This window comes from Loxodonta africana, chromosome 14, assembly GCF_030014295.1.
Source record: "Loxodonta africana isolate mLoxAfr1 chromosome 14, mLoxAfr1.hap2, whole genome shotgun sequence".
Classification (NCBI taxonomy): domain Eukaryota; kingdom Metazoa; phylum Chordata; class Mammalia; order Proboscidea; family Elephantidae; genus Loxodonta; species Loxodonta africana.
In genome coordinates this window covers 79265068-79284441 of record NC_087355.1, presented here as the reverse complement: position 1 = coordinate 79284441, position 19374 = coordinate 79265068, and the positions used below count along the sequence as shown (strand labels likewise).

The 19374-nt window shown below is 45.1% G+C and overlaps 1 long non-coding RNA gene across 1 annotated transcript in view; it reads right to left on the bottom strand.

Annotated features, from left to right (window-relative positions):
• The window catches only part of LOC135227643 (uncharacterized), a 32408-nt gene extending 23219 nt beyond the window's left edge, over positions 1–9189 (bottom strand). Inside the window, exon 1 of the long non-coding RNA XR_010317833.1 lies at positions 7904–9189. This is a non-coding gene — a long non-coding RNA (uncharacterized LOC135227643). The remainder of the gene's footprint in view (positions 1–7903) is intronic.
• Between the last annotated feature and the right edge of the window lie 10185 nt (positions 9190–19374).

Genomic DNA, 19374 nt, shown 5'->3' with positions numbered 1-19374 from the left:
TGGCATTCCTTGCATCTCTCTTCTCCCTGTGTGTGTCTCTCCATCTATTCTGGCCTTTTTATAACTCAGATCTGATTCGATCAGGTATGATCTCATTGACATAGCTAAGAAAATCCAATTTCCAAACAGGATCATATTCACAAGTATAAAAAACTGCCATTGAGTCAATTCCAGCACAGCTCCCTCAGCTGCCCACCTCTAGAACATAGCTGCTCATGATTTAATTGCACGTAACTGCTTTTAGTTAAAAAAAAAAAAAAAAAAGTTGCCGTCGAGTCAATTCCAACTCATAGTGACCCTATAGGACAGAGTAGAACTGCCCCATAAGGTTTGCAAGGAGTGCCTGGTGGATTTGAATTGCTGACCTTTTGGTTAGCAGCGGAACTCTTAACCACTACGCCACCAGGGTTTCCATTTTTAGTAAAGGAAGCTGGAAACTGCTATCTTACGGGGTGTGGAGCGGGAGGAAGAGCTAAATGTCACTCCTTTTGCTTTTTATTATTATTAAATCAGAGACAAACAGAAGAGTTTCTCCGCCTCTTGGGCCAATAAGAAGTTTACCATCAACTGAAACCAAAAGAAGGTGTCGTTTTGCCCACTTCTCTGGAGGAAACAGTCTTTTGACCCGAGGAAGGGTCCCCTCAGTCTCACCCACAGCATCCACTCCCACCCCCAAAGGGGGATCTCAGCCTGGGCATTACTGTCCCAGAAGCCTTTGGACCTGGCCTGCTCTGGTCCACACCCTAATGATACCAGCCGCTGTTGGCTTCAGAAGTCAGGTTGTGAAGTAGCCTGGGAGAGACAGGCAGGGGGATCCAACCCTGAAGGAGCAATCTGGTGGCCCTGAAGCCAGGATTCCTTTAACAAAGTTTCCTCTGGGGTCACACACACTGTAGAAGGTTGAGCTTTGGGTTTAAAAATAAAAAATGAAACTGTTCTAGAAGTTGCTCACCTATGCCCCTTGGGCCTTTGACTGTAAAATCCCTCCCTTTTATGAGTCAGAATGTGAAATGCTGATATCATGCTAACATAGCACCTCCACTCAGAGAACTCTCCTGGAGGCAGGTTTCCTGGGCTCAGGCACACCCAGGCCTGGCAGGTGTCTCCCTTGATGCTCCTCTGATGCCTCAGGAGAGCAGGCAATTCTGAGAGGCCCAGCCCATAGCAGGTCCCCTTGTGCTACCCTCAGATCTCTGCCAAGTAAATCCAGGGTTCTTGTCAAATCTCTGAGTCTTTGCTTTTCCCTCCACCTAAACGTGTGGGTCTCAATTTTGGGTGTTAAAAATATGACCCTGGCACTTGTCTCTTAGTGGTTCTGAGTCAGCAGGTGGGGCAGGGTGGGTGGGGCCCAGGTTTTGCACCTTTAGCAAACATACCAGGTGAGTCTGACGTGGGTGGTCATGGACCTTCCTCTGAAAACCGCATTCCCATATTGTTTCCTTTTTTTTTTTATCAAAGCATCCTGTGGTCATTAAAGGAACAAGGACTTCAATGGAAATGAGTGGGCCTGGTCTTCCCCACTTACTCCTGGGAGAGCAACAGGGCTGTGCCTGAATAGCTCGTCTTAGCCCCTTCCTCAGTGCCCGCCCCTTCCCACATGCCATTAACGCCTTGGAATTTCTTCCGGCAAGTTCTAGGTCTCAGGCCACAGAACGGATATTAAGCTCCTAATAGATACAGTCCCCACCACCCATCTGTCAGTGCATGTGGCTTGTGTGTTGCTGTGATGCTGGAAGCTAAGCCACCTGTATTTCAAATACCAGCAGGGTCACCTGTGGTGGACAGGTTTCAGCAGAGCTTCCAGACTAAGACAGACTAGGAAGAAAGGCCTGGAAATGTACTTCTGAAAATGAGTCAGTGAAAATTCTACCGGTTATAATAGAACATTTTCTGTTGGGCTCAAACATGCCAATGATCACGGGGATGGAGCCGGACCAGGAGCCATTTCGTTCTGTTGTGCATGGGGTCGCCGTGAGTCAAGCCGACTCCACTGCAGCTAACAATAGGCACGTCTGTGTCTACACTTCTTCATGCTGTCTCAGTCCTAGGCGCATAGTGGGTCCCCAAATAACAACTTTAAGTAAGTGGGGGTTACTAAAAAACCTGAGCACATCCCACCAAAATTACCCCGGGCTAAGAATGGCTTGAGAATGATTCTGACTCATAGCAACCTCATAGACTAGTAGAGGGTATTCCAAAACAATTAGCCCTGCCTTGGAAATCTAATCTAATTGGCACTATTAGAAAAAGAATCCCGTTGATGCCAGAAGGGGGAGAAGGATGGAGGGAGGGGCTCTGTGTGCTCTCTTGGCAGCAGGGGCAGGGAAGGACTGCAGCCACACTCTGAGACCGCCACTCCCCAACCGTGCAACTGAGGTGGGGGCCAGGGCTCCAGTCCTTGCTCCGCTCCTGACCAGCAGGATGACTTCGGGCAAGCCCTTTCCCTCTAAATTTTCATTTCTTCATTTGAGAAACAGGGCTCGCCTAGCTTTGCTTATGTCCTGGCACTGTTGGCAGCGCCCATCAGGGCATGTGTGTGTGTATGGCTGTGTGCATGCATGGATGTATGTGTGTGTGTGCATGTGTGTGTGGTGTGTAAACTTTGAACATGACAAATCACTGTGCTATTGGAAGGACTGATTCATCCTCTTGCCCTGACCCTCTGGGGGGTGGGTGGTCTGGTGTTGCTTTCCTGGCTGCTCTGCTATAATGAATCACCCCAGGAAAGTGGAGGAGGGGAGAGGGAGGGCTGGAGGCTTTCATCTCAACTCATTCTTCTTCCAGGGTAATTCCCCCAGTTTGCTTCCCCTCTGACTCCCTGGGGAGCTGGGGCAGAGCTCCAGGATGCCGGGCTCCTCCCAGCCTCCCGGGCTCCTCCCAGCCTGCAGAAAGATGCCTGTCCAGGCGCCACCAGGGCTTGTCTGACCACAAGGGCTCGGGCACCTGCCAAAGAAGAGGGCAGCAGAACGTTCTCGCCAGCCTAGAGAGCTCAGTCTGCTGGACTCCTTGAATACATCCTCACCTCGGGAGGAGCCCTTTCCTGATCCTGGGTGTCTCCTGGGTGTGACAGCTGACACCCATGTGTTTCTTAACTCTTACCATTTCCCAGTAATAGTTTCCCAGTAACTTCTAAGCACTGGAGGTACATTAATGCATTTAAACCTCTGAGCAACTCTATGAAGTCAGTTCTGTTATTATCTCCACATTACAGATGAGGCCACTCAGGCTTAGAGAGTGTATGAGTTTCCTGTGGCTGCTGTAACAAATCACCACAAGCTGAATGGCTTAAAATAACACAGATTTATTCCCTTACAGCTCTGGAGGTCAGAAGTCTAAAATCTAGGTGTTGGCAGGGGTACTTTCCTTCTGGAGGCTTTGGGGGAGAATCTGTTTCCTTGCCTTTTCCAGCTTCCAGAGGCTGCCGGCATTCCTTAGCTCCGGGCCCCATCCTCCATATTCAAAGAGCATCACTGCAGCCTCTGGTTGCCTCTCCATGTCTCATCTTCCCTCCCTTTGTAGGGACCCTTGTGATTACATCAGGCCCACCTGGATAATCCAGGACAATCTCCCATCTCAAAATCCTTAAATGAATCACAGATTCCAGGGACTAGGACATGGACATCTTTAACCAAAACCAAACCCATTGCCATCGAGTTGATTCCGATTCATAGCAATGCTATAGGACAGAGTTGAACTGCCCCATAGAGTTTGCAAAGACCGCCTCGTGGATTCGAACTGCCGACCTTTTGGTTAGCAGCCATAGCTCTTAACCACGATGCCACCAGGGTTTCCTGGACATATTTCGGGGGCATTTATTCTGTCTACCACAAAAAAAGCTTAAACAACTTTCCCAAAGTCACACAGAGAGAGTGGCTAGTTTGGGTCAGATGACGTCCCACGGGGCTCACTTCCTCGTATCTCTTTGATCAGTGGGTGAATCTGTGGGCTCCGTCTGTTCTCACACCCCCCGGCTAAGTGCCCCCATCTCAGCTGCACAGCTAGGGGATAGCAGGCTTGCTCCTGATCTGCCGAGGCAGGCTCCCTACCCCACACTTCCCAGGCAGGGGCAGGGGTCAGCCCAGCCAGGAGGGAGCCCAGATGAACCCCGGAAGTCACAGCCTTGCTTACCGCTGACTCGAGGTCTCTAAACCCCCTCAGCTTGAGGCCACCCCTCCTAGTGCCTGGAGGCCCATCTTCCTAGACTGGCATTCCACCAGCGTTTACTGTGGACCTACTATGTGCTAGGCCCAGATTACAGTGGAAAATCAACACAGACATGCCTACAGGGGACTCAGCACAACAGACATACAGAGTACTTAAAGGAAGCCGCTTTCTGGGGGAGGGGGAGTCTAAATTATACTAATCATTGCTGCCAAGTCGATTCTAAGTCATAGTGACCCTATAGGACAGGGTAGAACTGCCCCATAGGGTTTCCAAGGCTATAATCTTTACAGAAGCAGACTGCCACATCTTTCTCTCGAAGAGCTGGGCTGGTGGATTTGAACCGCTGACTTTTAAATTAGCAGATGAGTGCGTAACCACTGTGCCACCAGGGGTCTGACAATACACAAGAGGCATAAAAAATGTTAATACACCAACCAATATTCTAACTTCTGGGAATTTTTCTTAAGACAAATAAAATATAATGTGATTTTAAAACATGCATGACTAGCTAATTATGCTACATCCACCCAATAAAATCATATGGTGCCACAAAACGCAGAACTCCGGGACATGCAAGCGCACTTCATCTATGCCGTTGCTGGGGATAACCTAATGTCCACCAACCTGGGACTGATTTTCACAGCCAAGGTATATCCTGACAGTGGAACACGAACAGCTGTCAAAAAAAAAAAAAGTGTCGACAGGGAAAGATGTTCATTGCATACATGTTTATACACAGAAAAATTCTGAAAAGATTTGAGTGCCATAGTACTGAGGAGTGTGACTGAAGGTCAGGCTTATTACTTGCCATAGCCGTGCACTGTTTACCTGCTATACATGTGTACGCTGTGGTTTTTACGTGCCATCCAGTTAGTTCTGACTTAAGGCGACCTTATAAAAAAATTTTTTAAAAAAACTTTTTTTTTTTTATAGACAGAGCAGAACTGCCCCACGGAGTTTCCAAGGAGTGGCTGGTGGATTTAAACTGCCGACCTTTTGGTTAGCAGCCAGGCCCTTAACTACTGCATACTGTGGCACCAGGGCATCATATATTTGTATATATAGGACTATCTGAAGAAGACTATGGCATCAGGGTTGGAGGAAGACTCATTAAGAACCTGTGTTATGCAGATGACCCAACCTTGCTTGCTGAAAGTGAGAAGGACTTAAAGCACTTACTGATGAAGATCAGAGATCACAGCCTTCAGTATGGATTACACCTCAACATAAAGAAAACAAAAATCCTCACAACTGGACCAATAAGCAACATCATGATAAACGGAGAAAAGATTGAAGTTGTCAAGGATTTCATTTTACTTGGATCCACAATCACCGCCCATCAAAGCAGCAGTCTAGAAATCAAATGACACATTGCATTGGGCAAATCTGCTTCAAAAGACCTCTTTAAAGTTCAAAAGCAAAGATGTCGCTTTGAGGGCAAAGGTGCACCTGACCCAGAACATATTATTTTCAATTGCCTCATATGCATGTGAAAGCTGGACAATGAATAAGACGACTGAAGAAGAATCGATGCATTTTAATTATGGTGTTGGCCAAGAATGTTGAATATACCATCTACTGCCAGAAAAATGAACAAATCTGTCTTGGAGAAGGTACAGCCAGAATGCTCCTTAGCAGCAAGGATGGCTAGACTTTGTCTCACATACTTTGAGCATGTTTTTAAAAGGGACCAGTCCCTGGAGAAGGATATCATGCTTGATAAAGTACAGAGTCAGCAAAAAGGAGGAAGACCCTCAGTGGGATGGATTGACACAGTGGCTGCAACAATGGGCTCAAACATAGCGATGATTGTGAGGATGGTGCAGGCTGGGCATTGTTTTGTTCTGTTGTACATAGGGTTGCTATGAGTCAGAGCCTAACAATAACAATATGTATATATTCTTGAAAATCCTACGGAGCAGTTTTACTCTGCACACATGCGGTCGCCTGAATCGAAATCAGCTCGATGGCAACTAACAACAACAATTTATATTTTTTATATACCAGTTTCCCTCAAGTCAGCTCTGACTCATGGTGACCTCATGTGTGTCAGAGTAGAAGTGTGCTCCATGGGGTTTTCAATGAATGATTTTTAGGAAGTAGATCCCCAGACCTATCTTTCAAAACACCTCTGAGTGGACTTGAACCTTCAAACTTTTGGTTAGCAGCCAAGCAGACCTTAACTGTTTTTACCTCCCAGGGAGATTATATATATATATAACCAAACCTGTTGCCATTGAGTTGATTCTGACTCCTAGTGACTCTATAAGACAGAACAGAACTGCCCCATAGGGTTTCCAAGGCTGTATCTGTACAGAAGCAGACTGCCACATCTTGCTCCACGGAGCAGCTGGTTGGTTCGAGCTGCTGACCTTTAGGTTAGCAGCTGAGCGCCTAACCACTGCACCAGCAGGGCTCTGATATAGATAGATAGATAGACAGACAGACAGAAAGATAGTTATACCATATCCTCACAACTGGGCCAATAAGCAACATCCTGATAAATGGAGAAAAGATTGAAGTTGTCAAGGATTTCATTTTACTTGGATCCACAGTCAGCGCCCATGGAAGCAGCAGTCAGGAAATCAAATGACATACTGCATTGGGCAAATCTGCTGCAAAAGACCTCTTTGAAACGTTCAGAAGCAAAGATGTCACTTTGAGGACTAAGGTGCACCTGACCCAAGCCATGGTGTTTTCAATCACCTCATACTCATGCAAAAGCTGGATCCTTTTTTTTTAAGGGGATATACAATTATTTAACGTTCAAACTTCATTAAGATGTGCAATATGGCAATTTTAAAACCAAAAAACCAAACCTGTTGCTGTCGAGTCGATTCCAACTCATAGTGACCCTATAGGACAGAACAGAGCTGCCTGTAGAGTTTCCAAGGAGTGGCTGATAGATGTGAACTGCCAACCTTTTGGTTAGCAGCCAAGCTCCTAACCACTGCACCACCAGGTCTCCGTATATATAAAAAAAAAGCAAGAAATAAACTACTGGTGAAAAGTCTTGGTATAAGTCCTTTGGAAAGCAGGAGGTAATATTTAATAAATCTGAAGCTGCACGTATCTACCTGTCACCCTGTCATTCCACTCCTGGGTACATGGAGATTCCCTCCTCCATGTGCACAAGGAGACGTGGAGAAGAATATCCCCACAGCACTGTTTAAACAGTGCAGGTACCATCCACAGAAGAATGGACAAAACAGTGGTGCTAAGTTGTTGCTGTGGGATACTATACAGCATTGACTAATTCTTGGGATCAATTACATAACCAATATTTCAGGATATACTATGTACTAGGCACTGTTCCCGTACCTAAAAAAGAGTGCTGCTCTCATGGAGCTTGCATTTTTAATGGAGGAAGGTTGCTGTAAAATAGAAGATAGAAAAACAGGCCCCATGGGTTTTCACATGGTGTTAATGAGCACTATGAATCACTGAGTGAGCAGACTAAAGCTATATGTAGCAGCAGGTGTAAATCCCAAAAGCATAATGTTGAGTACACACGTACACACACAAAAAACACACACACACACAGTTGCCAAAGGAGTCATACAAAATGAAACTATTTCTATAAAATTTTTAAATCTGCAGAACAATTCTACATATTGTTTATGGATACTTGGGAACAGTAAACCCTAAACTCAGAGGGAGGGAGACGAACGAACACTGTCTTAGTCATCTAGTGCTGCTATAACGGAAATACCACAAGTATTAACAAAGAGAAATTTACCCTCTCATGGTCTAATATGCTAGAAGTCCAAATTCAGGGCGTCAGCTCCAGTGGAAGGCTTTCCCTTCTCTGTCGGCTCTCGTGCAAGGTCCTTGTCATCAATCTTCCCCTGGACTAGGAGCTCCTCTGAGCAGGAACCCTAGGTCCAAAGATGCGCTCTGCTCCTGGTGCTGCTTTCTTGGTGGTATGAGGTCCCCCACTCTGCTTGCTTCCCTTTCCTTTTATCTCTCGTAAGATAAAGGGTGGTGCAGGCCACACCCCAGGGAAACTCCCTTTACACTGAATCAGGCATGTGACCTTAGTAAAGGTGTTACAGTCCCACCCTAATCCACTTTAACGTAATCTAATCTTGCCTCATTAACCACAGGCAGAGACTAGGATTTACAACACACAGGAAAATTACAATCACAAAATGAAGGACAACCACACAATACTGGAAATCATGGCCTAACCAAGTTGACACATATTTTGGGGGGAGACAATTCAATCCATGGTAGGCACATAAGGTTTTATCTACCTCTGAACTCCCCCCGCACCCCAAACATAGAAAAAGACCTGATGCAAACATGGCTAACGACAAGAGTAGGTGATGAAGGGGAATTGGCACTGTCCCTAGGAGGATGTGATGCCCGAGTTGGGTGGGGAGAAGAGGAAAGAGCATTCCAGGGGGGAGAACTACATGGACAATCTTTATCTCAGTGTGTCTAAATGCTTTCATAACGTTTAAGAAATGAAAAACCACATTTTTTTTCTTCCATTGGACATAAGCTGTACTCAAGATGGCCTCTTTTCTGTCCTCTTCCCCCGCTCCGTGCTCAGCCTCATCTTGGTCAATTTGCTCATTTTTTTTCATTGTGGTAAAAATATATACAACTGGACATATAGCACTTTGACAATTCCTATGTGTACAATTCAGTGACATTGATTGCATTCTTCAAGTTGTGAAACCGTTCTGTTTCTTTTTCCAAATTATTCCACCTCTGAGAACATACATTCAATCACTCTAGGCAAAAATTCCCTGATCTGTTCATTTTGTCTTTGGTATCCCCTCCTTCTTTGTGACATTTCCTCTGAAGCACAGGGCTGGCCAAGCTCTGCGTCAAATGCTAACAGCTGCGGAGCTGAGGAGGTCTTCCTGTAAGGAGCCCTGGTGGCAAAATGGTTAAGTGCTTGGCTGCTAACTGAAAGGTTGGTGGTTTGAACCCAACCAGGGATACTATGGGAGAAAGACCTGGTGATCTGCTTCCTTAAAGATTAACCAAAAAAAACCAAACCCACTGCCTTGGAGTTGATTCTGACTCATAGCAACCCTATAGGACAAACTAGAACTGTCCCGTAGGGTTTCCAAGGCTGTAATCTTTATGGAAGTAAGTTGCCACATCTTTCTCCCATGGAACAGCTGGTGGGTTTGAACCACTGACCTTGTGGTTAACAGCTGAGCACTTTAACCACTATAGCACCAGGGCCCCCTCCATAAAGATTACAGCTTAGAAAATCCTATGGGACAGTTCTACTCTGTCACATGTTACCATGAGTTAAAAACGACTCAACAGCACCTAACAACAACAACAAGATTACAGAGCACCTACTGTGTGCCAGGCCCTGGCCTGGGGCCTGAGGATACTACAGGGACTGCATAGACAAGATCCCTATTTTTTCTTTTTTTGGAGCTTACATTCAACTGGAGGAGACAGAAAATAAATAAGTAAAATAAACGAGATATCTGATATTATTGTTGTTAGGTGCCGTTGAGTCCCTGCTGGCTCCATGGGCTCAGGTCTGAGGCTTGCCCCATTCATCATGGTACTAAGCAGGTGTTCTCTCTTCTCATGCACCAGGCTTTGGCATCCTGCTCAGCTCCACCAGCTTTAGGGCTCTGCCGCCCTGGCCTTTGACGCTATGTACCCATCTCAGGACTGGGTGGCTTTGCTCAGCTGCTGGGGCAGGTCAGGGTGGCAAGTGGGGCTGCCTGCCACAGTGAATATTGGGTCCGAGGGAGGGCAGGGCTTATTCTACAATCCCGGCTTCCTCAAACTTGAGCGTGCATTAGAATCACTCAGCAACTGTTCAAATGAAGATTCCCAGGGCCCGTCCAGAGCTAGTGAGCCAGAATATCTGGGTTTTGGGGCCTAGGAATCTGCGTTTAAACAGGGAATCCAGGGGATTCTGATGCAAGTGACTCTGGGATCATGTTTCTGGAAAACTTAATTTTCTCATCTGTAAAATACGGGTAGTAATAAAACTCCAAAGCGGTGTTATGAGCATTAAATGCAATTAACCTTCATAATAAAAATGGTTTAAAGAACATAGGGTTGGGAGCCTGGAGAGCTGGCCTTCAGTCCTGTGTCTCTAACTCTGTGACCTTCAGCGAGCCACTCCACCTGTCTATGCCTCAGATTCCGCACATGCAGAGGGAAAGGAAACGTACTGCCTTATCTGCATCATGGGATTGTTACTTGAAATCACTGGAGACAATGGCTGTGAAGATCCTTTGAAATGTACGAAGTGCTGAGTTTAGGAAAAGAATTATTAGGTCAAGAAACACAATCCCGTGGAAAATAAAAATAGACCCCGCAAGGGTGGAGGAACACATGGAAGCCATCCGCGAGGTAGCCAGCGTTGTGAGAGAATTGGAGGTGAGGGACACTTGACTTGGGCAGGGAAGGGGGCATCCCTGGGGAGGCGGAGAATGGTCTTCCCTCGTGGGCGGAGAGGAGCGAATGACCATGGAAACTTAAGCAGAGTGCCATCAAGTCCTTTTCGACTCACAGTGACCCCATAGGGTTTCCAAGGCTGTAAATCTCTATGGTCCCACGGAGCCCCTGGTGGTTTTGAACCACTGACTTTTCAGTTGGCAGTTGATCAGCAGCCAATTGCTTTAACCACTGTGCAACCAGGGCTCCCTCAGGGTTAAGAACCACCCCTGTAAGTCAGAGGCTCTCAGGCTTTAGAATCACCCCGAGGGCTTGTTAAGGCCCAGATTGCTGAGCTCCACCCCTTGAGTTTCTGAGTCAGTAAGCCTGGAATAGGGCCAAGACTTTGCTTTTCCAACCGGTTCTCAGGTGATTCGGGTGCTGCTGGCCCAAGAACAATACCTTAGGAGAAGCTACTCTGAGCGGTTGTAGGCTTGCAATCTGCAGATACCTCTTGTTTGATGGCATGGTGCTTTGTAAAAATTCCAAGGAAAATACCTGTAGGTGGGGCATGTGATCTCCCCTTCACCACAGTCCCCACCACTCCCTATTTATTGTGTACTTAGGGATACCGCACTCACTTATGTTCCTTGCCTGGCCTCCATGGCATTTGAGTTTGATACCCCGGCAGGTTCAGAATGCTGGAACTGGGTAGACCTTTGAAACTTTTCAGTCCCACCCCCTCTGTGCAGATGGAGAAGGTGAGGAATGAAATCACTTACCTGAAGACTTTAATAATAATAATAAAATAATAGTTAAGAAAAAAGCTATGTTACAGACTTATTCAATGGTTTTAGTGCATTTTATTTTAGTTCCATGTTGTTGTTGTCTTCAGGCGCCTTCGAGTCGATTCTGACTCACAGTGACCCTATGCACAACACAAGGAAACACTGCTTGGTCCTGAGCCACCCTTAAAATCCTTGTTATGCTTGATCTCATTGCTGCAGCCACTGTGTCAATCCACTTCGTTTCCCTTTTTCCACTGACCCTGTACTCTGCCAAGCATGATATCCTTCTCCAGGGACTGATCACTCCTGACAACATGTCCAAAGTATGTAAGATGCAGTCCTTGCCTCTAAGGAGCATTCTAGTTGTACTTCTTCTAAGACAGATTTGTTTATTCTTTTGGCAGTCCATGGTATATTCTATATTCTTCGCCAACACCACAATTCAAAGGCGTCAATTCTTCTTCAGTGTTCCTTATTCATTGTCCAGCTTTCACATGCATATGAGGCAATTGAAAATACCATGGCTTGGGTCAGGCGCCCCTTAGTCTTCAGGGTGACATCTTTGCTCTTCAACACTTTAAAGAGGTCCTTTGCAGCAGATTTGCCCAATGCAAACTGTGTTTTAATTTCTTGACTGCTGCTTCCATGGCTGATTGTGGATCCGAGTAAAATGAAATCCTTGCCAACTTCAATCTTTTCTCCGTTTATCATGATGTTGCTCATTGGTCCATTTGTGAGGATTTTGGTTTTCTTTATGATGAGGTGTAATCTATACTGAAGGCTGTGGTCTTTGATCTTCATTAGTAAGTGCTTGAAGTCCGCTTCACTTTCAACAAGCAATGTTGTGTCATCTGCATAACACAGGTTGTTAATGAGTCTTCCTCCAATCCGGATGCCATATTCTTCTTCATATAGTCCAGATTCTTGTATTATTTGCTCAGCATACGGATTGAATAGGTATGGTGAAAGAATACAACCCTGACGCACACCTTTCCTGACTTTAAACCAATCAGTATCCCCTTGTTCTGTCCAAACAACTGCCTCTTGATCCATGTAAAGGTTCCTCATGAGCACAATTAAGTGTTCAGGAATTCCCATTCTTCACAATGTTGTCCGTAATTTGTTATGATCCACAAGGTCGAACGCCTTTGCATAGTCAATAAAATACAGGTAAATGTCCTTCTGGTATTCTCTGCTTTCACCCAGGATCCATCTGACATCAGCAATGATATCCCTGGTTCCACGGCCTCTTCTGAAACCGGCCTGAATTTCTGGCAGTTCCCTGTCGATATACAGCTGCAGCCATTTTTGAATGATCTTCAGCAAAATTTTGCATGTGTGTAATACTAATGATATTGTTCTATAATTTCCACATTCAGTTGGATCACCTTTCTTGGGAATAAGCATAAATATGGATCTCTTCCAGTCAGTTGGCCAGGGAGCTGTCTTCCATATTTCTTGGCATAGATGAGTGAGCACCTCCAGCACTGCATCTGTTTGTTGAAATATCTCAATTGATATTCCATCAATTCCTGGATCCTTGTTTCTCGCCAATGGCCTCAGAGCAGCTTGGACTTCTTCCTTCAGTACCATCGGTTCCTGATCATATGCCACCTCTTGAAATGGTTGAACATCGACTAATTCTTTTTGGTATAATGACTCTGTGTATCCCTTCCATCTTCTTTTGATGCTTCCTGCGTCGCTTAATATTTTTCCCATGGAATCCTTCACTATTGCAACTCGAGGCTTGAATTTTTTCTTCAGTTCTTTCAGTTTGAGAAATGCCAAGCATGTCCTTCTCTTTTGGTTTTCCATCTCCAGCTCTTTGCACATGTCATTATAATACTTTACTTTGTCTTCTCGAGAGGCCCTTTGAAATCTTCTGTTCAATTCTTCTACTTCATCAATTCTTCCTTTTGCTTTAGCTGCCTGACATTCAAGAGCAAGTTTCAGAGTCTCCTCTGACATCCATCTTGGTTTTTTCTTTCTTTCCTGTCTTTTCAGTGACCTCTTAGCTTTCTTCATGGATGATATCCTTGATGTCATTCCACAGCTTGTCTGGTCTTTGGTCACTAGTGTTCAATGCATCAAATCTGTTCTTCAGATGGTCTCTAAATTCAGGTGGGATGTACTCAAGGTCATATTTTGGCTCCCGTGGACTTGCTCAGATTTTCTTCAGTTTCAGCTTGAACTTGCATATGAGTAATTGACGGTCTGTTCCACAGTCGGCCCCTGGCCTTGTTCTGACTGATGATATTGAGCTTTTCCATCATCTCTTTCCATAGATGTAGTCAATTTGATTTCTGTGTATTCCCTCTGGTGAGGTCCATGTGTACAGTCACCGTTTATGTTGGTGAAAGAAGGTATTTGCACGTGTCTGTCAGTTTGTTGGAAACCCTGGTTGTGTAGTGGTTAAATGCTGCTGTTGCTAACCAAAGGGTCAACAGTTCAAATCCACCAGACCCTCCTTGGAAACTCTATGGGGCAGTTCTACTCTCTCTTATAGGGTCGCTATAAGTTGCAATTGACTTGGCGGCACTGGATTTGGTTTTTTTTGGTTTGGTCAGTTTGTCGTACTGTGGGGGCTTGTGTGTTGCGGAAGCTATGCCACCGGTATTCAGATACCAGCAGGGTCACCCATGGAGGACAGGTTTCAGCTGAGCTTCCAGACTAAGACAGACTAGGAAGAAGGACCTGGCAGTCTACTTCTGAAAAGCATTAGCCAGTGAAAACCTTACGAACAGCAGCAGAATATTGTCTGATATAGTGCTGGAAGATGAGCCCCCCAGGTTGGAAGGCACTCAAAAGATGACCGGGGAAGAGCTGTCTCCTCAAAGTAGAGTCAACCTTAATGACGTGGATGGAGTAAAGCTTTCAGGACCTTCATTCGCTGATGTGACACGACTCAAAATGAGAAGAAACAGCTGCAAACATCCATTAATAATTGGAACCTGGAATGTACAAAGTATGAATCTAGGAAAATTGGAACTCGTCAAAAATGAAATGGAACACATAAACATTGATATCCTAGGCATTAGTGAGCTGAAATGGACTGGTATTAGCCATTTTGAATTGGACAATCATATAGTCTACTATGCTGGGAATGACAACTTGAAGCGGAATGGTGTTGCATTCGTCGTCAAAAAGAACGTTTCAAGATTTACCCTGAAGGACAACGCTGTCAGTGATAGGATAATATCCATACGCCTACAAGGAAGACCAGTTAATACGACTATTATTCAAATTTATGCACCAACCACTAGGGCCAAAGATGAAGAAATGTAAGATTTTTATCAGCTGCTGCAGTCTGAAATTGATCGAACATGCAATCAAGATCCATTGATAATTACTGGCGATTGGAATGCAAAAGTTGGAAACAAAGAAGAAGGATCTGTAGTTGGAAAATATAGTCTTGGTAATAGAAACAGTGCCGGAGATGGAATGATAGAATTTTACAAGACCAGCAACTTCTTCATTGCAAATACCTTCTTTCACCAACATAAACGGCGACTATACACATGGACCTCACCAGAGGGAATACACAGAAATCAAATTAACTACATCTATTGAAAGAGACGATGGAAAAGCTCAATATCATTAGTCAGAACAAGGCCAGGGGCCGACTGTGGAACAGACCGTCAATTACTCATATGCAAGTTCAAGCTGAAACTGAAGAAAATCAGAGCAAGTCCACAAGAGCCAAAATATGACCCTGAGTATATCCCACCTGAATTCAGAGACCATCTGAAGAACAGATTCGACACATTGAACACTAGTAACAGAAGACCGGACGAGTTGTGGAATGACATCAAGGACATCATCCATGAAGAAAGCAAGAGGTCACTGAAAAGACAGGAAAGAAAGAAAAGACCAAGATGGATGTCAGAGGAGAATCTGAAACTTGCTCAGCTAAAGCAAAAGGAAGAACTGATGAAGTAAAAGAACTGAACAGAAGATTTCAAAGGGCCTCTAGAGAAGACAAAGTAAGGTGTTATAATGACATGTGCAAAGAGCTGGAGATGGAAAACCAAAAGGGAAGAACACGCTCGGTGTTTCTCAAGCTGAAAGAACTGAAGAAAAAATTCAAGCCTCGAGTTGCAATAGTGAAGGATTCCATGGGAAAAATATTAAGCGACGCAGGAAGCATCAAAAGAAGATGGAAGGAATACACAGAGTCATTATACCAAAAAGAATTAGTCGATGTCCAACCATTTCAAGAGGTGGCATATGATCAGGAACCGATGGTACTGAAGGAAGAAGTCCAAGCTGCTCTGAGGCCATTGGCGAAAAACAAGGCTCCAGGAATTGATGGAATATCAATTGAGATGTTTGAATAAACAGATGCAGTGCTGGAGGTGCTCACTCGTCTATGCCAAGAAATATGGAAGACAGCTTCCTGGCCAACTGACTGGAAGAGATCCATATTTATGCCTATTCCCAAGAGAGGTGATCCAACCGAGTGCCGAAATTATAGAACAATATCATTAATATCACATGCAAGCAAAATTTTGCTGAAGATCATTCAAAAACAGCAGCAACAGTATATCAACAGGAAACTGCCAGAAATTCAGGCCAGCTTCAGAAGAGGACGTGGAACCAGGGATATCACTGCTGATGTCAGATGGATCCTGGCTGAAAGCAGAGAATACCAGAAGTGTGTTTACCTGTGTTTTATTCACTATGCAAAGGCATTGGACTGTGTATGTGATAACAAATTATGGATAACACTGTGAAGAATGGGAATTCCCGAACACTTAATTGTGCTCATGAGGAACCTTTACATGGATCAAGAGGCAGTTGTTTGGACAGAACAAGGGGATACTGATTGGTTTAAAGTCAGGAAAGGTGTGCGTCAGGGTTGTATTCTTTCACCATACCTATTTAATCCGTATGCTGAGCAAATAATGCAAGAATCTGGACATATGAAGAAGAACATGGCATCTGGACTGGAGGAAGACTCATTAACTACGTGCGTTATGCAGATGACACAACCTTGTTTGCTTAAAGTGAAGAGGACTTCAAGCACTTACTAGTGAAGATCAAAGACCACAGCCTTCAGTATGGATTACACCTCAACATAAAGAAAACCAAAATCCTCACAACTGGACCAATGAGCAACATCATGATAAACGGAGAAAAGATTGAAGTCGGCAAGGATTTCATTTTACTCATATCCACAATCAGCCATGGAAGCAGCAGTCAAGAAATCAAAACAGAGTTTGCATTGGGCAAATCTGCTGCAAAGGACCTCTTCAAAGTGTTGAAGAGCAAAGATGTCACCTTGAAGATTAAGGGGCGCCTGACCCAAGCCATGGTATTTTCAATTGCCTCATATGCATGTGAAAGCTGGACAATGAATAAGGAAGACCGAAGAAGAGTTGACGCCTTTGAATTGCGGTGTTGGTGAAGAATATTGAATATACCATGGACTGCCGAAAGAACGAACAAATCCATCTTAGAAGAAGTACAACCAGAATGCCCCTTAGAGGCAAGGATGGCGAGACCGCGTCTTACATACTTTGGACATGTTGTCAGGAGTGATCAGTCCCTGGAGAAGGACATCATGCTTGGCAGAGTACAGGGTCAGCAGAGAAGAGGAAGACCCTCAATGAGGTGAATTGACACAGTGGCTGCAACAATGAGCTCGAGCACAGCAACGATTGTAAGGACGGCGCAGGACCGGGCAATGTTTCATTCTGTTGTGCATGGGGTCGCTATGAGTCGGAACCAGCTTGATGGTACCTAACAACAACAACAACAACAACAACTTGTCATTGAAGGTGTTCCCCACGAGGCTACAGAAAACAAACTTGTTTCTTTAGCTATAAAGAACTTGGATGGAGCTTAATGTGCTATAATCATTGAGTCTCTGTGACAAGTACCCTGCTAAAACCAGCCAACCAGTTGCCATGTAGTTGACTCTAACTTTTTTTTTTTTTATGGTGACCCCATGTGTTTCAGAGTAGAACTGGGGCTCCACAGGGTTATAATGACAACAACAACATCGTGGGTATAAGGAGCCCTGTGGTCCAGTGGTTAAGCACTCGGCTGCTAACTGGAAGATCGGCAGTTCAAACCCATCAACTGCTCCAAGGGAGAAAGATGTGGCAGTCTGCTTCTGTAAAGACTACGGCCTTGAGAACCTTATGGGACAGTTCTACTCTGTCTGATAGGGGCACTGTGAATCGGAATTGACTGACAGCTATGGGTTTTTATTGTGGAAATCTTGAAAAGCATGTAAAAGTCCTGCTCACCAGGTTTTAAAGCCCCGGGTTCTGTGTCCGGAGGTTCGGATTCCTGCTTCAGCCAGAGGCCAGCTCTCTCTTCTTGGGCAAGTCCTTCCACCTCAGTGAATGGACTCCCCGTAAGAGGCCGGCTGAGCCATCTGCACGACTGTCTGCCACCGGCTATCCTCCACAAGCCCCAGGTGGCCGTGGGCATTCTTTGAGTACCTCCCTGTCTCTGGGGAAGGGCTGGTTCTGAAGAGGTGTGGGGAGACGGACAACTGGGTAAGTAGAATGTCACTGAGTTTGCTTTTATCCAGGTGGGATGTGGTGTCTGCTTAACTGCAAAATGCTAAACGGGGGACAAAGGCTGCGTCCCTGGTGTCTCCTGACTGCTACCTTCTGTGCATAATAGCAGTCACTCTTGTCAAAAAGGAGAAGCTCAGCAGGGAAACATTGTGCAGGCGTATTTTTGAGGGGCTTCTGCACATAGGATGGAAATAGCTATTTTTGCTTGAAAGGTGTGTGGACTGCACATGCCATGAGACAATAGGGTTCGAACATTGAAAGTAGAATGTGCAGACTGCTTTGCAGCTTACAAAGCGTCACCCACTCGTTGTCTACTGCAGTCCTCTCAACAACAGGAGTTAACACCATCATTTCCACCCTGATGATGGTGACGGTAATGCCTGTCCAGTCCCAAAAGAAGTGAGTCAGACAATGTTTTGTTGTGATCCATAAAGGTTTCATTGCCTAATTTTTGGAAGTAGATTGCCAGGCCTTTCTTCCTAGTCTGTGTTAGTCTGGAAGCTCTGCTAAAACCTCCATGGGTGACCCTGCTGGTATTTGAAATACTGATGCCACAGCTTCCAGCATCATAGCACCATGGAAGTCACCACACTATGACATACTAACAGACAGGTGGTGAATTTCTACTTTATAGGTGAGGAAATTAAAGGGATCAGAGGTTCCATAGCTTGCCCAGGATTGCAGAGCTGAATATTGCAAGCAGGACTTCCCAACTCCAAAAACAGTGCTACTACCTGCCATTGTCAAGGTTGATGCCCAGGGAATCAGAGCACTAGTGAATTTCCAGGTTTTCCCAGAAATTTTCCAGTGGGTGGAGACTAGGCATCTCTGAATTCAGTGGAGTGCAGGATGAATGTGATCCAGCCTCTGCCCACACCTCCACCTAGCTTTTCCCAACCTGCCCCACATTTACACTCTGTATTATATTCACATCAAACTACTTGCAGTTCCCCTAGCACACCGGAAAGTTTCTTACCCCTGTGATGCAAATGGTTAAGTGCTCAGCTACTAACCAAACTAATGAATTTACACAGATATGCACGTCGGAAGAAAGGCCTGGTCATCACCTTCTGAAAGATCACAGCCACTGAAAACCCTATGGAGCATAGTTCTACACTGATACTCAGGTCGACATGAGTCGAAATGGACTAGACAGCAATGGCTTTTTGTTGTTGTTGTTTGTTTGTTTTTATGTCTTTAACAACCATTATAAAAAAAAACAACAAAGGTACTAGCCCTCTCTCCCCCATCCTACTAACGTGCTAGGTTCTATACATGTGTTACTTCTCTTATCCCAACCACAACCTAATAATGTAGAATTGTCAATTCCATTTCACAGGCAAACTGAAGCTCAAAAGTGGCTAAGCGCTTGGGCTTTGGAGTTAGACAACCTGGGTTCATGTCCAGCTTCATCGTTTTCTAATTAGTATGACCTTGGGCAAATTCCTCCTCCTGCTCAGCTTCGTACCCTCGTGCACAGCACAGAGCATAGTGGACCTGCCTCGGGAGGCTGTTGT